The sequence below is a fragment of the Neolamprologus multifasciatus genome, chromosome 14, assembly GCF_963576455.1.
Source record: "Neolamprologus multifasciatus chromosome 14, fNeoMul1.2, whole genome shotgun sequence".
Lineage (NCBI taxonomy): Eukaryota > Metazoa > Chordata > Actinopteri > Cichliformes > Cichlidae > Neolamprologus > Neolamprologus multifasciatus.
In genome coordinates this window covers 4,446,585-4,461,075 of record NC_140452.1, presented here as the reverse complement: position 1 = coordinate 4,461,075, position 14,491 = coordinate 4,446,585, and the positions used below count along the sequence as shown (strand labels likewise).

Here is a 14,491-nt window from a genome sequence, read left to right as displayed (position 1 = left end):
ATGCACTGCAGTGTTGGGCAGTGGAGCAGACGTTTGTTTTTAAACTGGACTTATTTTTCTCATTTCCAGCTCCTCATTTCAGAGTAGCTTTGCATGATCTTCTGTGGAAAGCAACCCATGTGAAATCTTTTTAGAATGAGCATGAGCATTTCTGGTGGGTCAATAGAAACTCTAAAAATTCATGCAGGGAAATTAAAAATCTTAACTGACACACAGCAGGGTCACTGAGTTGTGATAAATGGGATCAGTTGTAGTCAGTTCCAGCTCTATATTTTCATGCTCTTGCTAATAGGTTTGCTTTGCATGATTCACAGTTCAAAATGATCCTTATTTGATTGTACTGGGCCTTGGTGCAGCCCCTCAGTTTATCAGCTGTCTGAAATAAACAGTTTTAGCCCCTCCCACTTTAAGCCAACAGCTTTTTTAATTGGCTGTCCCGCATAAACAACAAGTTTAAACAACAGGTGGGTGGAGCTTTGTGAGGTGATCAGATTATGGATGGTCTCACTTTGTGACATCATCCAGAGCTAAGAGCAAAAAAACCCAAATAAAAATAAATCTGTGTTTAGAACAATGTCCAACAATATTCAGTTATATCTGTTAAGAGCCAATGAATGCAGCTTATTGAACAGTTGGCATGGAGTGAATGTTTAGCAGAGACTGGGATTTGGTCTGTGCAGAAATTCAGAGTTGTGTTATCAGTTAAGTCTGTGAAGCAGCTTTCTTATGACTCCCCTACATAAAATAAAGCTGGTGTGTCACACTACTGCAGTAGTTACAAGGAGTAAAGTGCAGTTGCTGTTTATTGCTCTGCAAACACACTTGAAATGCTGTAAAACCAACCGTATCATCCGTCACTGCTGGACATTCCCCCAAAATGTCACATCAGGACAGCTTCTTCAGGAACAGAGCGCAGTTAAAGGATGAAGATTATTAGGCTGTGGTTGTGCCAAGTCTGTTCAGGACATTAAAAACTAGAAATTTCGTGCCCAGAAACAGAAATGTGAATCTTTTGTCCTGTCTTGCTCCCCTAACCCCAACTGCTGAGGATTCTTCCTGGTAAAAGGGAGTTTTTCCTTCCCACTGTCACCAAGTGTTTGCTCATGGGGGTCATTTTTCAGTTTTCTACCTTTACTGCTGTTTACTGGTGATGCGATTTACTGCTATCTAAATAAAACTGAACTGCCTTCAATTAGTAAATTAACACTTGTGAATATTTTACAAACTGCTGTGAGACTGTTATTATCACAGTACAGCCAAATATTTTTGACACTGCCCCATTCTGACAGCAGATCCTCTCTGCAGTCCGTAGCTTCCAGCGAGCTACCAATGAGCTGCCTCCACTGAGCTATCATTTCCCCTTAAAGTGGACCTCAGAGTAACTGCAGTTCTGCAGGTTTCCAGTTGTGCTGAAAGAAAAACTGCAGCCATAATGTACACAGAGTAAAGATGCAGTGTGGACACAAAGGAGGAAATCCAGAGAAGATCCGAGCTTTTTGTGCATATTTTAAATTTAGGAGGAAGGGGCCACCTCGCCCTGCACCCTCCTCTCTTTTTCTTCTTTTCTTGCATTGATGCTTTGCCCCCATTGTTCTCCGGCCTACACACACACACACACACACACACACACACACACACAAAGATGGAACACAATGCGTGAAGCGTGAATGGAGCAGCCACCACAGGGAGAGTTGTAAGCTGCTGGCGCACAGAGGAGCGCCGCTGACTATCTCACTCCATCTGCTCCCTTTGTCTCTCACTCATCTCTCTCTCTCTTTTAATTCAAAGTTTGCACGCGCATCCGAGGGATGGAGAGAAAAATCATTTTCACATTTTCTCAGAAACATTTTTTTGGGCAGTCTAAGGAGGTGGAGTCGGGTGAAGTGATGGTGGTGAGGGTGGAGATGATGGGGCTCCTGGACAAGGGGCGCAGAAGGGGTGGTGGTCTTCGCGGTTGCTAGGGGCAACCAAATAACGTTGAGAGGTGAAGAGGTGTGTGTGTGTGTGTGTGTGTGTGTGTGTGTGAGAGAGAGAGAGAGAGAAGAACCTGCCAACGTCCCGCTGCTCAACCCCTCGCGCCAATTTCATCTCACACAATTGGCTGAGAGAGAGAGAGAGAGAGAGAGAGAGAGAGAGAGAGCGACGACGCAGGCAGACGCGCGAGCGAGCAACAGAGAGAGAGAGGGGGGATGGCTGGTAGGATTTAGCCCTGGCAGCGTCTTTTCCCGTCCAACACAACAAGCTTATTACCTTTCTGTCCACGCGCCTGGAAACGGATTTACGCACACGAAAGGAGGTTTGTTTGCCTCTTTTATTTCTGCATTTCTCCACTCTGACCATCACTCTGCCGAGTGGCACATCTCTGGCGTCTTATTCATGTTTTCCTGCTCACCTCTTAATGAGCGGAGGCTTTTATTTCGGCTGCAGCTGCAGGCTACAGGTCGCAGGAGTGTGTTTAATGGCGATTAGCCGGCGGGTAATTAGCCTTTAACGGTCATATTAACCTGGTAGTAGTAGTGGTGGAGGTGGTGGTGGTGGCGTGCGGGGCAGTGAGGGTGTGCTGATTTGGGGTCCTCGTGCGAGGGCTTGTTTTTGTCGGCGGTGACGGTTGCGGAGGGGGACAATGAACGGGGACTGTTGTTTGGCGACGTCGCGCGCGCTTGTGCCCAAAAAGCCTTTGATCCAATTGAGTCTGTTTGCAAAGAGACACGTTTATATATATTTATTTATATAGATTTTTTTTTTCTTTAATTGAGTGGGGGGAAAACACAGGATGGTTGGCGTGTTTTTGTGACGTTATGGAGCCTCACAGGAGCTGTGTGTGATAGGTGATGATACTCGCGCGGGGCTTGCGGTTGATACTTTGATGTCACACGGAGCTGTTAATGTCTCTTCGTTCTTCCACGCGGCTCCAAGGGGCGTTTGTTGCTCTCCGGGAGGGACGGTTAGGTCGGTCCCTGTGGCTCTGACATGTGTGTCTGTCATCTTCTCCTACTTGCGCGCGCGCGCGCGCCTGTGTGTGTTTCTGTTTTGAGCGCGTGCAGTCTGGAGAATATCCTACCACAAAAATAAAATCAGTGAATTAGAACAAATAATAATAATTTAAAAAACAACCCGTCGAGGCGCGTGAGGTTGTTTACGCGCCCAGGCAGCAGCGAGCGCAATAAACACAGAATCTCAGTCTGAATGCGCGCGCAGGAAGAAAAGAGACTGGAAAGGGGGCGGGGAGGGGAGAGGGCGCGTGAGGGTCTTTAAGCCATTTTCGATGAAGCGCGTTTAAAAAAAAAATGGTGCGCACATGGCGACAGACAGAATCACATCACAATCAGAGCCCAGCGTGCACGTGAGAAACGTAAACGAGGTCAGCGCGAGGAAAGCGGGAAAACTCGTGTATGTAGTGTCACTATCGGCTGTTTCCCGTCCTGTTGGCCCTGATGCGTCGAGGCTGGGGGTTAAAAGTGAGAAGTATGCCAGGCTTTTCTTCCTCCAACAATAGACAACGACGTGCTTGTCGGGAATCTGGCGCTTCACTTGTTTTGCTCAGTGATGGATTCTCTGCGAGCCCCCCTCTCTCTGTTGTTGTTGATCGTAAAGCCATGAACCCCTCACTCATTTGCTGCTTATCTTGATTACGATTAAATTACCAGGTGGTGATTAATCGATCATTTAGCGGTTGTTTTGGGGGGCCCATGTGCCGTCCATTGTTCCCCGTATAAAGCTTTTCATAAAGACACATTGAACTGGGTCCAGTTGGAGCTGAATGCGAATGTTTGCGTTGATGTTTTTTCTGTCCTTCCTGCATCGATGTGAAATGTGTCTGCAGCAGGTGTAGTAAACACTGAAGTCTGCTGACCTTCTGGATCATCATGTTTTTATCGCTTTGTTCATATTTCTGCAGTGTTTCAGCTCTGACTTGGATTTTTTAAATACATAACTTACAGAATCGTCCTTTAAAACTGCAACATGGTGGTAGGATTTTAAACGTTTTCCCCTCCTTTGGTGTGTTTGGGAGGAAAGACGAAGGGGCACACGATTTAAAAACATGTCGCCATATTAGAAGCTTTTTTTGCCCCCCAAAATGGAAGGGGGAGGAGGCTCAGAGAGGAGCTCATTAGCAATGCAAATTAGTTTTTTTTCCCCTCTTCATCTGGGGCTCGGGCACCTGCTGTCTCGAGCATGCGCGCGGCTGGCTGGCTGGCTGGCTGGCTTCCTCCCCTCGTCGTCCTCCTCGGGCCTCGTGTGCGCGCCTCCCTCCCTCCTTCCCTCTGCCTCCTTCTCATTAGACTTATGTTCCATTTTCCACTGCGCGCACACGCTGCAGGAGCTTTGACGGATAAAGAATAAATAAATAAAATAAGAAGGAGGAGGAGAGCTCGTGCACTCCTCTCCCTCTCATGCAGCTTCTAGCAGAACATGGTGGAAATAAACGGAAAAAAAAGAGGGGAAATAAAAATGTGGGAGGAGGGTTAGGGTTCAAGTTAAACTAGAAAAGGAATTAGGACACAGAGCTAGGAGAGAGGAAAAAAGGAAGGAAAAGTGAAGAATGAGAGGTCACCTTATTTTAACTGAAATTTCACATTCACACAGGATAAAATATAGATAGTTGTGGTCTAACGCACATGTAGGGTTATTTTATCTGCTTGGAAAGTCTGACGTCATACATTTACGGGTCCAAACGCTCCTTCAGGTTCTAAAATCAAACCAGCCCTGAGACAGCGCTCCAAATCCTTTCAGCTCCCTCTGACTGAAAGATGCTAAAAATAAAGAAATTAAAGCATTCAGCTGTGCTACAACTCTGCAGTATTTTTATGTGATTCGCTCACCACTGTTGCCTATTGTTACACCCATTTGTATGTATTTTAGGGTGCCGTCAGGTGGTCTGGTGCACTGCTCCCAGCTAAATGGCGCTAGGAGAGCCAAGCGTCTCCTCGTTCAGACGACTCGTGTCTGAAATGACTGATTTGTCACAGCAGCAGATTAAATTTAGAGTTTGGTGTTTAGACTCCGGGCTTGCTGTTTTTTTATGATGGATGTAAACATTGGTGCATGATGAGTAAACGTCTGCCTGGAGGCTACAGGTGGATGCTGGGGTGGTGGAGGGGTGTAAACAAGTCTGAGAGGAAACTTTCAGTGTGAGTGTTTTTGGAGTTGTGATCAAAGTGAAGTGTGTTGTGACTAGGGCTGCCACAAACGATTATTTTGATAGTCGACTAGTCACCGATTTTTTTGCAATTAGTCGACTAATCAGATCATCCATTGGACGTAAAACATACAGCTTATTGCACCAGCAGCATCTGCTCTTATATAACTATCATTAGCTTACAGCTTTAAGTGTTTAAGGTATGTGCTAACTAAAAATAAAGACAAGATGATAGTTTATTAAATTTTAATGAAATTTGCAGATTGTTTCGGTAAAGTTTAATAAACTCCTTGCTATCTAAAATATAACAGGACCGGAGTAAATTCTCGAGCATCTCACACTTCTGATAATCAGCTGTCTGCTTGACGTTTATTCAGCTGTGTAAAAACTATAACTTTAATCTCAGCCAAACCGATTTACTCAGGAACAAATAAAATACTAAAAAAAAGCCAAACAATAACATTTTTAAGTTATCTAAGTGACTTATATATCATGTTTAACCTGAGTAGCGAAAGACGGCGGTGGGTTTGAAAGCGATTAGCCGGGAGTCCGGTGTTCTCACGGCTCTAGAGAGCTTAGCCCCCGGCTAGCTATCGAGCTAGTGGCTAACAGACGTCTCCGAAAACGTCGGAGCGCTTTTGAAAATATGTGGTGTCTTGATAAACTGAGCAGATATTTGAGGTTTACACAGCTACATTCTCGCCTGAAAATATGTTAAACGTTTATTTTGTGACCCAGAAAGAATAATAAGAGTAATATTAAAACTAACTAGCTGCCGCCATTGTTGGAAACTGAGCTGGGCTGCGCTATGAATTCTGGGACACAGCTTCTTCTTCTTCTTCGGGGTTTAACGGCAGCTGGCATCCTTGTACATGCAGTGCTGCCATCTTCTGTTTCAGTCCGTTATTACACTCTTAAATCCTACTACTTATTCCTGCATCTTTTGGGATCTTACAAAGCTTCAAACGACGAAGATTTTGATAGTCGACTAATCGTGGCAGCCCTAGTTGTGACACAGGGCAGTATTTTCTATGTATTTTGTACTAAATTTAGCTTCCATAAGTTTACTAAATACATTCAGTTTTAGTTTAGTTTTTAATAGATTATTAGATTATATATTGGTATTTATCAGGGAAAAATGTAGTAGATACATTAGTCTGAATATTAGTCATAAACTGAATTCTCACATAGTTTCTCCTGTTTCTGTTATATTTTTCTTTATATTTCTTATTTAATTTAAATGATACTCTTCTTTTTTACACATTGTTTAGTTTTATTTTGTTCAGCTTAAATTGTTTAGTTTCAGTTAAATAGATTAATCTTCCTCACACAAATGCGTCAGTATATCCGTCCAACATCTATAGATTTATTGATTTTAGCGCCTGATATTTACCTGATGTTGCCTGGGTTTTGTGGCTTTATAATATTTGCACATTACATAAAGAAAGAAGTAGAAGTGGAAAAACTAGAAAACCAAAATAAACATTAAAAATAATCAGAACTCAACAGTTAAAGTTAAAATATCAGCATCCAACCCAAACTCACAGTATTTACATTACAATAGGTTTAGTTTGCTTTTGCCGATGGGAGGAAACTGTTGTACATACCAGTATGAATAAATCTGAAGAATATTTGTATGTTTGCTGATATGGTTAAAGAATAAAACTGATGTCAGAATCTGACATTTATCACATTAATTTTTCATGAGACAAATGTTTAAAGAAAAAGCTAAAAGGCTGCAGTTTGGTGTTTTTACATAACGATCAAAGGGAGGAAAAATATCGCCATTAGCTTTGGTTGTTTTAAACATCGATGCTGGGACAGAATTCATAGTAAACACTGATTCATTGACGCACAGAAGATGGAAATCTGGACTCGAGCCCCGTGTTTTAATCGGTATTGGCCTTGTCCACTGACATCGGCACAGAATAAAACAGCATTTACTGAAGTCAGAGCCGATGTCAGTTGCGTTGCATCAGTTTTTCACCAAATTAATGGCATTTAGTAAATATTTATGATTAAGATTTCTCTGTTTGTCTGCAGGAAAGGGGGATAAATAATAATCACTAATAGAGAGAGAGATCGGTGTCAGCTATTGGTCCAGGTGTGATGTCACACCCAGTGCTGATTTTTCTTACAAACATCTGTGTATGTCAAACGTTTAGTTTGACCTTTGACCCTAGGCTGCTCATCGTTGCACAGTCAGTATAACGTTTAAAAACATAAACATAGTTTTGACTCAGTACCAACACAATATGGTCACCTTCAGCATGCACGCAGTCCCAGCTTGTGTCAGAAAGAAGACTAATTAGCTGATAAGCAAAGGTTAATGGGCTGAATGATGAATGGGAGATAAATGAATGAACGCAGGAGACGAGAAGACCGGACGACAAAGATGAACGATAGACAAAAATGACAAATTATTGTTGGGGTTAAAATGGCGAAAGTAAGAAGAGAAATGGGCAGGAAGCAATGACGAGGAGCAAAAGGATGGATGGTGGCTTATAAGTGGAGGAACATGCAGAGGACGGCACGGCGAATTAAAGAGACAGAAAAAGAAGAAAAGGGTAAGAATGAGGAGAAGAAATGAGGTTAAGACAACTGTTAAGAAACAGGAAGATGTTAACGAAGAAAGATGGAGCTGAAGGATATTAGGAGCCAAAGAGACAGTGAGGAAAGGAGGGAAGAAATAAGAGAAGGGTAATACATGGAAGGAAGGGAGGAATGAGAAGTGGTGAAGGAGGTCGCATTTAAAGGAAGATTAAAGGAGACAAAATAGTTGAGGGTGATAATGATCAATCAGTGAGTGAAATATAAAGAAGATAAAAAGGAAAATGACAGATGTTTTGTGGGAACCCAGGAGGCAGCGTTCAGCATCACGTATCGCAGCTAACCGCGAACAATCAGCGAGGAAAATGGATGTATAGATGCTAACGCGGCGAGCGCGATGGGAGAGCAGAGCAGGGGATTGTTTCCTCTGGTCACGCGTGGATCATGTGGTTGTTTTAAATTCAGTGAAATGCACAACATGTGCAAAGTCTTCGCTTTACTGTCATGCAAGACTACGATGGATCCACGAGTTTCTCCGTATACGCTCATCTTTACCGTTAAATGGTCCCATGTTTAGCATCGATGGGAAATCATTGGGATACGGCTTCACCCTGATTTCTGATTAGCTTAGTCGTGCTCATTTTTTAAACTTCTCACCTTACAGCGTGTTTTTTTCAGTATGTTTGATTTATGTAATGCTCTGCATGTCTGCAGTGATGTATCTGCAGCATCGCTCTGGTAGGTCAGAAACAGAGTTTATGATGTGAAGTGTCTGACCAGCGCTGCGTTTCTGGGTCGGATGCTGGTTGATTGATATGTTAGCTTATGCATTGCTCATTTTTTGGTATTAGCATTGTGATTGCGAACTAGTCGGCACATCACATACTCCCCCTGAAGTGTGAGATGATAGCTTTTGTCAGACATCACCTGTGGCTTAGCAAAGGTGATGTCTGACACAGCAGCGTTGGATGCAGGGAGACCTATAAGGTGCACACTGGAAAGCTGTAGTAGTGGTGAGGAAGTTTTGGCTCTAAAAACTGCCTGGTCAGGTGGAGGAAACAGTACTGGGTTCGATTGTAATGTTGTAGGCTGCATATAAGAATTGGACATAAACATTAGAGCAGCGGTCTCCAACCTTTTTTGCGCCACGGACCGGTTTATGCCCGACATTATTTTCATGGACCGGCCTTTAAGGTGTCGCAGATAAATACAACAAAATAAAACTAGCACCAGTACCGAAAAAAAAGATTTATTCATAACACACGTGAAAAGACCCAGGAAAACCGAGTAAACGATAAAAACGATAACAAAATAACGCTGAAAACCGATAAAAACCCTGAAAACTATACATTTCACACCTGAGCCTCAACTCTCGCGGCCCGGTACCAAACGACTCGCGGACCAGTACCGGTCCGAGGCCCGGGGGTTGGGGACCGCTGCATTAGAGGACCTACATTAGCTTCATTTTTTCAGTCAAAAAGGTTGCTGTTTGATTCTAATCTGCCCCTTTGATGAAAAATGATGAGTTTAGAATTACCGCCTTGTCACCTTAACTCCCCAGAATGAGAATGGGCTGGTTAGCAACTTAAGGTGAAGCCGCAGCTCGACTCGCTGTCGTCTGAGCTGCAGATTCCAGCGTGTGCTGCAGACAAGTTAAAGTTAAAGAGTTAAAAACACTGAAGTGAATGGACGTGGATGTGACAGCGCCATTTCTAAAGCACACCAGTCATTAGGGGTGGGGGAAAAAATCGATACTGTGTAGCATCGTGATATTTTGTTTGATAATAATGTATCGATACAGGGACAGCAGAAATTGATATTTTGTTACAAAAAAGGTTTTTGTGCTCTGACTTCAGAGCAAGAATCCTGACATTCCTTCACTGTCCAAATGTGTTTAACTTTTTTATGGCAGCAATAAACATGACAGTTTACTTATTTTAATTTAAGACATGTTTTATTTTAATTAAGTTTAAAACTTTTTTATTTCATGTAAAATTATATTTTGTTTTAATTTACTTTCAAATTCTTCAGTTGCTGAAGGGGCTGCATAGTTTTCATAAACTGCATAGTTCAGAATAGCTATAATTGTACCAGATGGTTGTTCAGTTAAGTTGGACTAGACTGTAATACAAACCGTTCAGTTTGTCAACAATAAAACTGAAATGAGAGAAAGACTGAGTGTGAGACTTTGATATTAGATAAAATGAATATTGATAAAGTTTACCTTTATGTACAGAATCTGAATATCGCAAAATATTTTTAAAAATTGCAATAATATTGTTTCGTGCGTTAAGTATTGTGATAATATCGTATCGTGGGATGTATGGTGATTCCCACCTCTACCAGTCATAAGGGTTTTATATTGGCACAAACTGGATGACACATTCACTGAGGTGTCTGGATTTGGGCTATAAATAAACTGGATTTTCAAAGCTGAAGAATATATGAGTAAGGAAATATTTAACTTAATTTAACTAAAGTCCAAACACGATGTCTTTAAGGAAAGCTCTGCTGCATTTTGTTCACATTTCTCTGAGAATTTAACATTTTAAGAAGAGTTCAAATCTTTTGAAGACATAACATTAGAAAAGGTGCAGAATTAACCAGAAATTCCCAAACTTTCTTTTAATAATCACCCCCCCTTGTTTCTTTGAATATTTATGGCTGTTGAGACTGTTGATCCAACAAAACAAGGGATTTGGGAAAGTTTTGAGATGTTACAGAACAAACTGGGAATAACTAAAAACAACAGCAACCTGCACCTCCGCAGCAGGCTCGTCGAGTTGACTCACATATGTTTGTGTGTTGATGCTGAATGGCTGATATGAAGAGATTATTTGACCAGAAAATAAAATGTGGAGGAAAAAACAGAAAACCTCTGCTGGAAAGACTTAAGAGATAACATCAAATCGGTATTAAGCTACGCAGACAGATAGCGCTGCCATGGATAAAATATTTAGCTGGATTTCCAAATCAGCCTTTTCCCCCCACATTACTCTGAGAGTGTGTGTGTGTGTGTGTGTGTGTCTCCCCCCAAATCCTACCCAGCATGCCTGCGGAAAACAGGGTCAGGCCGGAGAAAAAAGAGAACGAGAGCGAGCACATGATGGGCAGATAAAGGCTCGTCTGTGTCAGAGGGAGAAGAGAGCAAGGAGGAGGAGGAGGGCAGGACGATGAAGGGGCCTCTCTGTTGAAGGAGGGAGTTCAGGCTCTATAGAAATCTCCCATGGCGGACAGAAACAAGGCATTTAGTCTGTGAGTCGGCCTCTGGAACGCCATAATAGGCTCTTATAATGATGCCACTATGGACAGGGACGAGAAAACACAGAATGTCCCTTTAAACTGAGCTTTTGGTGAGAAATGCCTGTAGTGTGAAGGAGGTGGATGAGCTGTTGGAGGGCCTGCAGTAACATGGACTCTCTGTTAAAGTCGACTTATCCTGCTTTTCCTTACTTCATGGGCAAAGTTTTGAATACTGAGGTCAGAGTATGTACATGTAATCCCTGAAACCGAAGGTCAGACTTCTCTCTGCTCCCAGTGCTTAGTTTTTTACTCTTAAGATGTCACAGACAGCAGATTTCCTCAATATGGTCATCTCAGGCAGAGAAGCCACGCCCACCTGCAGTATAGACTTGCTTAGGAGGGGCAGCCAATTAGGGCTGCCACAAACGATTATTTTGATAGTGGACTAGTCACCAATTATTTTTGTGATTAGTCGACTAATCAGATCATCATCCATTGAACGTAAAACATACAGCTTATTGCACCAGCAGCATCTGCTCTTATATAACTATCATTAGCTTACAGCTTTAAGTGTTTAAGGTATGTGCTAACTAAAAATAAAGACAAGATGATAGTTTATTAAATTTTAATGAAGTTTGCAGATTGTTTCGGTGAAGTTTAATAAACTCCTTGTTATCTAAAATATAACAGGACACCGGAGTAAATTCTCGAGCATCTCACACTTCTGATAATCAGCTGTCTGCTTGACGTTTATTCAGCTGTGTAAAAACTATAACTTTAATCTCAGCCAAACCGATTTACTCAGGAACAAATAAAACACTGAAAAAAGCCAAACAATAATATTTTTAAGTTATATAAGTGACTTATATATCATGTTTAACCTGAGTAGCGAAAGACGGCGGTGGGTTTGGAAACGATTTGTCCGGTGTTCTCACGGCTCTAGTGAGCCTAGCCCCCGGCTAGCTATCGAGCTAGTGGGTAACAGACGTCTCCGAAAACGTTGGAGCGCTTTTGAAAATATGTGGTGTCTTGATAAACTGAGCAGATATTTGAGGTTTACACAGCTACATTCTCGCCTGAAAATACGTTAAATTTTATTTTGTGACCCAGAAAGAATAATAAGAGTAATATTAAAACTAACTAGCTGCTGCCATTGTTGACAACTGCGCTGGGCCGCGCTATGAATTCTGGGACATTGCTTCTTCTTCTTCTTCTTCGGGGTTTAACGGCAGCTGGCATCCTTGTACATGCAGTGCTGCCATCTTCTGTTTCAGTCCGTTATTACACTCTTAAATCCTACTACTTATTCCTGCGTCTTTTGGGATCTTACAAAGCTTCAAACGACGCGTCCACTATTAAATCAGTCGTCGACGATTTTGATAGTCGACTAATCGTGGCAGCCCTACAGCCAATGAAAGGAAAATATGTGAGTTATTAATTCTGGGTGCCTAATGAATGGGTTTTAAGAATGCATGGTGAGTAAAAAGTGGATTGAAAGAAAATGATTAAAAAAAAGAGGATACAGTCTGAGGAAAAACATCTACCCAGATTACATTTATCTGTAAGTGTATCAAAGAAAATTTGTTGATTAATTTCATGAGTTGTGCTGAAATAACACTGAGCGAAGAAAAGAAAATCTTCCACTGTGACTATTAAACCATTAAATAGACCGAATATGCTTTTCTCTGTGATTTATGTGAGGCACAGCCAATCAGAAGACAGTCGACTTAAAGGAGGAGGAGCTAAAACAGTTTGTTTTAAATAGAATGAACTGAGTTCACTCAGAATTGAGAAGGATTATTTTGAACTGTGAATCATGCAAAGCTACTCTATTAGGACTTCCAAGCATTGTTTTGGGGAATTTGGTTAATGCTCACACGTGAGTTCTCATATATTCACTTAATGTGCAACTGGTCTCTTTGGAAGAGAACTTAATTGAAGTTAATAAGTGTTAACTGGAAATGTTATAGGTTTGCAAAAATTACATATTAAGTTTGGATTCCTGTGTGAACCTTGAATATAAATCATTCTGTCGTTAAAGAAGAGAAGCAGGGCTGATGGTTGGGGAAACTTGCCTATTGTTCAGATAATGTGGGAAGTAGTTTCACAGTTGGAATTACAGTGGATGTTTTTCATTGTCCACGATGCATCTGTGCTTCCAGTCGCCCACGCTTCCTTCACGCCAAGCTTCAAACAGAAGATGCTGTCGTTTTGGTCTTTTCTGCAGCTTCGAATTTGAACATAAAATAAAAGGCTGACTTCTGAGAGAACGTCACATCTGTACAGCCTGGATTTCATTTTGACTTCTATAAAGAAAAAACCTTTATTCTTCTCAGACTGTCACCAAATATCTGACCAGATAGAGGAAAATTCCTTCTTCCCAACTAGCGAATGATATGTTTTATTAGGACGAGCAGACAGCAGCTTCAGATCCAGGTATCCATTTAAATGAAGTCAGGAAATATACGACTTATTATCAGTCACGTATTTCATATGTGAAATATCGTCAACACTTTTCACAGGATTCTACATTAAATGTGTTTGTAACATGGTGAAAAGCTGTTTTCCTATTTAATTCAATTCAGTTCGGTTTAATTTACACAGCACCAAATCACAACAACAGTCGCCTCGAGGCGCTTTACATTGTAAGACCCTACAATAACACATACAGAGAAAAACCCAACAATCATATGACCCCTAAGAGCAAGCACTTCCAGGTGTGCCTTAAGATTTTATGACATATTCATAATAATGCATTTTAAAGATAATGATATATGTATAGAAAACATTGTTTAAATCACTTCTGTCAGAGGGAAGTTTGGTCTGTTGGTTCACTGTTGGATGGTGGGAATTATGGGAGGGTAACACACATGCTCTGAACCACAAATACGGTGCAGATGATCCACTGCCTGAAGCAGCGGTCCCCAACCTGCGGGCCTTGGACCGGTACCGGACCGTGAGTCGTTTGGTACCGGGCCGCGAGAGTTGAGGCTCAGGTGTGAAATGTATGGTTTTCAGGGTTTTTATCAGTTTTCAGCGTTATTTTGTTATCGTTTTTATCGTTTACTCGTTTCTCTGGGTCTTTTCACGTGTGTTATGAATAAATCTTTTTTTTTTTTCGGTACCGGTACTAGTTTTATTTTGTTGTATTTATCCGACACCTTAAAGGCCGGTCCATGAAAATATTGTCAGGCATAAACCGGTCCGTGGCGCAAAAAAGGTTGGAGACCGCTGGCCTAAAGAATAGAAAGGAAGCAAGTCCACTAAAATGGAATATAAATGCTTTGATCGGACATTTGAATGGGATATCAGTCCGGTCCTGTCTTAAAAAGTTGGTTCAATTGACATTATTTGATTTCGTCACCTCGGATCAGCTCCAAACTTTACTGCCAAAAGGAGCAGTAAAGGAAGGTAAACTCCGAGTCAGAGGAGGAAAGTCAATAACAGCAGTTTCCTAATGACTCTCAAAGTTGAAATCAAACTATTACAAGTAAATTTGTTGAATAACATCAAAATATTTTTGTCCTATCATTCCTAGTCTCTGCTTCACAGTCGGGG

At 41.7% G+C, this 14,491-nt stretch overlaps 1 protein-coding gene across 2 annotated transcripts in view; it reads left to right on the top strand.

The window, feature by feature from the left end:
• Positions 1–2,132: 2,132 nt before the first annotated feature.
• The window catches only part of LOC146503274 (uncharacterized), a 50,658-nt gene continuing 38,299 nt past the window's right edge, over positions 2,133–14,491 (top strand). The window contains exon 1 of one of the 2 annotated variants that reach the window (XM_085130615.1): positions 2,133–2,296. The gene's annotated coding sequence lies outside the window, so the exon portion shown is untranslated. The other variant, XM_085130618.1, reaches the window with a different exon arrangement.